We start from the raw sequence: 6,087 nt of genomic DNA on the forward strand, positions 1-6,087 counted from the left end.
ATGTGACCCCCACCACCTTCTCTCACCTTCTCTATTCTCCAGCTACCCTGACCTCCCTTCCATTTCTTAGACATTCCTGCTTGTGTTCACTTCAGGCCCTCTGAATTTGTTGTTCCTTCATGTGGAATCCTCTGCCCCCACACCAACTCCTTCTGGACATTTTGGTCTTTATTGATACATCATTGCCTCAGAATATTCCCTGGATATCTAGAGCTTCTCGGCAGCCTTATCACCCCCATTCCATCATCTTGTTTTATTTTTTATTATTCAGGTTTCTCACTATCTGAAATCATCTTGTTCTTTTATTTATTTTTGTACTTCTCATGTCTTTCTCCAAAGGAATGTAACCCTCATGGGAATGTGAACATTATCTCATTTAATTCTCAGGCTCCCACACCTATAAGGGTGTCGGGTATAGAGTGGGTGCTCATAAGTCACTCCTCTGCTTATGACCCTTTATTTCTTCCCATCTTAGGAGAAGTCCAGGTCTTGTGCTTTGGATGACCTACAAGGTCCTTTACAGTCTGGAGTGCCCCCCTGTACCCCAACCACCAACTCCCCTGAGCTCATCTCTCCTACTCTACTCTGGTCTCACCAGCCCACTCACTAAACATTGAACAGACCAAGTAGGGACTCCACACTTGCTGTCCCTCTGCTGGGAGCTCTCTCAACTGAGGCATCTGTGGGCTCCCTCTTCATTCTTCCATGTCTTTATCTGGGAATTCCTTTCCCTTCCTTACCACCAATTTTAGTCCCTGCCCTGAAATTTCCTTTCTTCCTTCCTTAACTTTCCTCCTTGGCACTTAACACAGTCTAACCTGTTATGTATTTTACTCACTTATTTATTTTTACTCTCTCCCACTAGACTGTAGTTTCTAAGAGGGTAAGAAGTTTTACATGTTTTGTTCATTCTTACAGCTGATGCTTGGGTAGTGCTTGGCACAGTCATTCAGTAAACATTTGTTGAATGAATGAAAAAAGGAAGAGCCTGGTAGTTTCCATTACAAATTCTAGACTTTATTGGGGAGACACTGAATGATTTTAAGAGATGAATATCTGATTTCCATAGCAAAAAAGATTGATTTGAAGATTTGTGACAGATGGAGAGTAAGTGTAGCAATTGGGTGACAGGGTAGGGGGAATTTGCAATCGTTTGGGGAGAGACAGTGGTATTCTGGATTAGGACTGTGGCAGTGGGGATGTCAAAAGGGGGTGAATATGATACAGTTAAGAGGCTGAATGTGTAGGAACTGGTGATTGACTAGAAGTGGGAAGCTGAGCTGTGTCGAGAACGAATCTAAGGTTTCTAGTGTGAGTACCTGTGTGATTGGTCGTTCTATTCCTGGAAACAGAAAACACTGGATAAGGAAGAGGTCAAGGGCTCAAAGTTTCGGGACTTGCTGAGTTTCACATGTCTGGGAGATAGAGGAGTGGAAACACTGTGTTGGATATTTAGGTCAGGAGCTCAGAATAGTTGAGTCATCAGCACATAGATAGTACATGAAGCCATGGTAGTAGATTATAAACAAAAACCAGTATCGGGCTGCACCTGTGAGTCCAGAAATTCATTGAACATTTTCATGGTTCTAGCATTTATGGTTGTTTCTCTCTGGGAAGACTTGTTTGCTAAGTCACTCCTGTATTGAATGTCAGAGTGCTCTCAGTCTCCAACTGGAGACTTAAACTTTCCTACCTGTGACCCTCCTAACCGGGTAATCCTGGACATTCTTGCAACTCTGTCTTGACAGAGTTCTGTTTTCAGGTTTCCCTGATGCATCAGCTCTGAGTCTTCCCCAAAAAGCCACCCCGACCTGGCTGTGAAGAAGGTGTGAGAGGATGGTGACAGTCACTTAACCCAGCTGCAAGTGGACGAAATTTTTTCTTCAAGCTTTTGGGCCTGTGCTCAGACCACAGTCATTTAGTGCTGCATGGTGCAGGGGACACATAGCCCAAGAAAAGAATGAGGAGCACAAGGCTAATGGAAATACCTTAAATTGAACACAGATAGATCTTGGTATAGTTACCTGAACATTTTGAGATCATCATATCTATGTTTCAGTCTGAATTAATAGTTGTAGGAAGCTATGCATTTATTTTTGGCTTGTTTTTGTTTTTCCTTTTTCTATTTAAATTACTTTAAAAATGATATATTTATTGTAAAAAGTTAGTGTAGAAGGGTGTACATGGAAAATACAAGTCCTTTTTCCCCCCTCCACTTTTGTCTCCTTTCTGAACTTGTTCAATTGACTGTTCTGTTAAATTTTGTTTTAAATTCAAATTTGGTTGCATTCAATGACTTAGCATGATTCACTCTGGTTCCACTCAGCTTTCTCTGTAGCAGCTGTTTGCCATGAATGAATATCTTGCTTGTGCTGGGGTCTCCTATGTGCCTTCTCTAGGCAGCTTTTGACCAAAAAGCACCTGGGAGTACAATCAGATCTTAATTCCTGGGCAGGAGATGGTGAGCTCTGAGAACAGGCAGCTGCCTCCCTTTGGGAGGAGTGGGAGCAGGTGGGGGCAAGCGGGCTACATGCCACCAAATCTCTTGCACATTCCCCCCCTTCGTCAGCAGAGGCTGCCAATTGGACTGAATGCCACAGGGAGATTTTTTCCACTGTGAACAACTGTCCCAGGACAGCAAGCTGGGATCACGTTTCAGGAATCTCGTGTTGCCCTTGAGAAGCCATGAGGATGGCTGTCAAGTGTGCATAGGGGATAAGGCTCCAAAGAGAAGTGATGAGTCACGAGGCCCCAGGGTGAAAGGGTGTCTTTTGGCGGCATGGGGGGTGGAGAACAGTCAGATACCTCCAACGGTCACTTCAACTTTTCATGGAAGTGAATTATCAAAATAGTAACAATGCACTCTTTAAAAAATTAATTATTTGGGGGCATCTGCGTGGCTCAGTCAGTTGAGCCTCTGACTTCAGCTCAGCTCACGATCTCACGGTGCGTGACTTCCAGCCCCACATTGGGCTCACTGGTGTCAGTGCAGAGCCCTCTTCGGATCCTCTCCCTCTCTCTCTGCCCCTTCCCTGCTTTCTCTCTCTCTGAAAAATAAGTAAACATTAAAATAAATAAATAATAAAAACATTAAAAACATAAAAAATTATTTGTTTCATCTAATCTTATTTTTTCTTTCCTTGAAAATTTTATTTCATTCCAATTAATTTCCAATCCAGTTTGAAACATGAAAGTTTAGGGACACCTGGGTGGCTCAGTCAGTTAAGCATCTGACTCTTGGTTTCGGCTCAGGTCATGATCTCACAGTTTCATGAGTCTGAGCCCTGCGTTGGGCTCTGTGCTGGCAGTGTGGAGCCTGTTTAGGATTCTCTCTTCTCTCTCTGTCCCTTCCCCACTTGCACTGTCTCTCTCAAATAAAAAGAATGAGCTTAAAAAATATATATGAAAAAATATATTTAAAAAATACATATAAAGTTTATTTAAACTTGAATTATGAAATACCTCATAAACATTATTTCAAAATATGGAATAATTAGGAAATATTTCCTAATTTAAATTATGAAATCTATTTACATTTTATAGTTTTTTTTTTTAAATGTTTTATTTATTTCTAGGAGAGAGAGAGAGAGACAGCGTGAGCAGGGGAGGGTCAGAGAGAGAGAGGGAGTCACAGACTGAAACAGGCTCCAGGCTCTGAGCTGGCAGTCAGCACAGAGCCCGACGCGGGGCTCGAACCCACGAACCGCGAGATCATGACCTAAGCGAAAGTCGGACGCTTAACCGACTAAGCCACCCAGGCACCCCTACATTTTATAGTTTATTAAAATTAATTTAACACATAGTAGTATCACTGTCCTCATTTTCTTTTTAATCATCCTTTGGTCCTGAAACATACCATTAATATCTTCATTCCCAAGGCCATCTCTCTCTTTTAAAACAAAATTAAAAAAATTTTTTAACATTTATTCATTTTTTGAGAGAAAGATAGACTGTGAGTGGGGGAGGGGCAGAGAGAGAGAGGGAGACATAGCATCTAAAGCAGCTCCAGGTTCTGAGCTGTCAACACAGAGCCCCACATGGGGCTCAAACTTACAAACTGTGAGATCATGATCTGGGCTGAAATCGGACTCTTAACCAATTGAGCCATCCAAGTGCCCCTCTCTCTCTCTTCTTTAAAATCACAAATATTATACATGAATCCATCATAGTAAAATATTCAAATAACACAAATTCTTGGCATTGGAGGACACTTTACAGTTTGCAAACTGTATCACAGTTATTCTCTAATCTAATCTTTGAAAGAAATAAATGACCTTCTTCAGCTGGTAGAGGAAGAACCTGAAAGACAGACAGATTGAGGGATGTGCCTATGTTCATGCTGAAGCAGGAGTCAAAGTAGGATCTTCAGTCTTCTTTACAGTAGCTTCCCTGCCTCAGTGTGTACAGTGTGGACCAGACCCCAAGAGGGTCCCACAGATAGAGGGATACAGACAAAAAAGGTTGTTTACTAGAAGGTGTTCTCAGCTGATGGTGCACATCTGTGTGTCTTTTGAAAGACCCTGGGGAGAAGGGCCCTGGCTGATAGACTTTTCTAGAGCAAATGTGGGGCAAAGGGTTTGGAGAAAGAGAGAGAGGACAAAGGTGGGAGGTCAGAAGGTGAACCTCATCTAATTCCTAATTTAGGTCAGTGACGTTCAGTCACTGCCCAGGAGGCTGTGTGTGGCTTTTTCCTCTGGACCAACCCCTTTTAACAGTCACTTTCCTCAACTCGGGTGACTGTCTTAGATCCCATACCTGTACAGGGGACTGCATAGATTTGGTGATCCAGGGGTTGGACAGGGATTCAAGGAGGCAGCCAGCCAGAGCTAAACAGCAAAACACAGAAACGGCAACCCATGTGGAATGCTATCAATATTCCAGACCCTCCTCCTCCCTCCCTCCCCCTGTGCAGCCCATAATCATCAAGCCAACCAGCCAGGTGGGATGGTTTCTCTCCATTCCCACCCATTCCCCCTTGAGCACTGTTTCATGTGTCTTTGAGTTATTTAACTCAGTACTTGGATGTCATTTTATCTATATTTTACCTGCATACATATGTTGCTAGGGGGAATTTGGGACAGTGAAGGGGAAATCGAGAGGATGAATTGTCCTGGGCCTTACACTCTACTACAGGGGGCCAACATTGTCTGGGCCCCATCCTTTGGCGTTCAGCGGGGCTTGAGTTAAGGGGCCTTGGTTTCAGTATGGTCTGCTCTATGTCCTGATATTTCAGCCATTAGAATTAACTCTCATTGCCCCTGTGATAGAGGACTGGGACAGATGGCTCCTCCTTAGAGTATGGTGGCAAACTGAGGCTCAGGCTTATGAAAGAGGCCTGAGAAAAATCACACACTGTCCCTCAGAGTTTCCATCTGTCAAGTGACTCTGACGAGAAAGGGGCCCATTTAAGGTTAAGTGAAGGTACAATGGGAAAGCCTTGGGACCAGTCCTGGCTCTGGCCCTAGTCAGCTATGTGATCTTAGGCAAGTCATTTGCTATCTCCGGGCCTCAGTTATAATAAGTGGCTTGGACTAGGTGATAGACATTAATAATATTGATATTGATTATTGATAGATTGATGATTCAAATATCCTCTGACCTCCCAGCCCGAGGAGATCAGCAAGGACATGGTTAAATGAATGTCACTTCTCTGATTTTAAAGACCTTTGACTATGTTTTGCTTTAAAACCTCCCTTTTCCCCACCTCCCCTTCCCACCCCAGGCTCCTTTTCCCTCCCACACACTGTTTCTCTTCTAGCCCTGTCATTCTGGTGCTCCATATCTTCCGGGGATGGATATGGGCTACCCAGTGATGGTAACTTTGTTGAGCTGCCTCAATTTCCCCGAGTGACGGAGAAGGACTGTGTGTAGAGACACATTAGAGCCAGCATACCTTTCAGGCACCTCTTTGTAGAAATGTACTTAAACATGTGGGGTGCCCCTGGCTTGGAGTTCCATAAGAAGACTCCTATTTGTAGAAAACAATGGTGCTGTTGACTACTTCCCAGAATGTCTATAAGCTCTTGCATTGGTCCTATATGCCAGGACTTTTAAGATCAAATCTCTCTGCTTCTAGCCCATCTCATA

The sequence above is a fragment of the Hyaena hyaena genome, unplaced genomic scaffold (genome assembly GCF_003009895.1).
Source record: "Hyaena hyaena isolate Hyena2069 unplaced genomic scaffold, ASM300989v1 scaffold_694, whole genome shotgun sequence".
Lineage (NCBI taxonomy): Eukaryota > Metazoa > Chordata > Mammalia > Carnivora > Hyaenidae > Hyaena > Hyaena hyaena.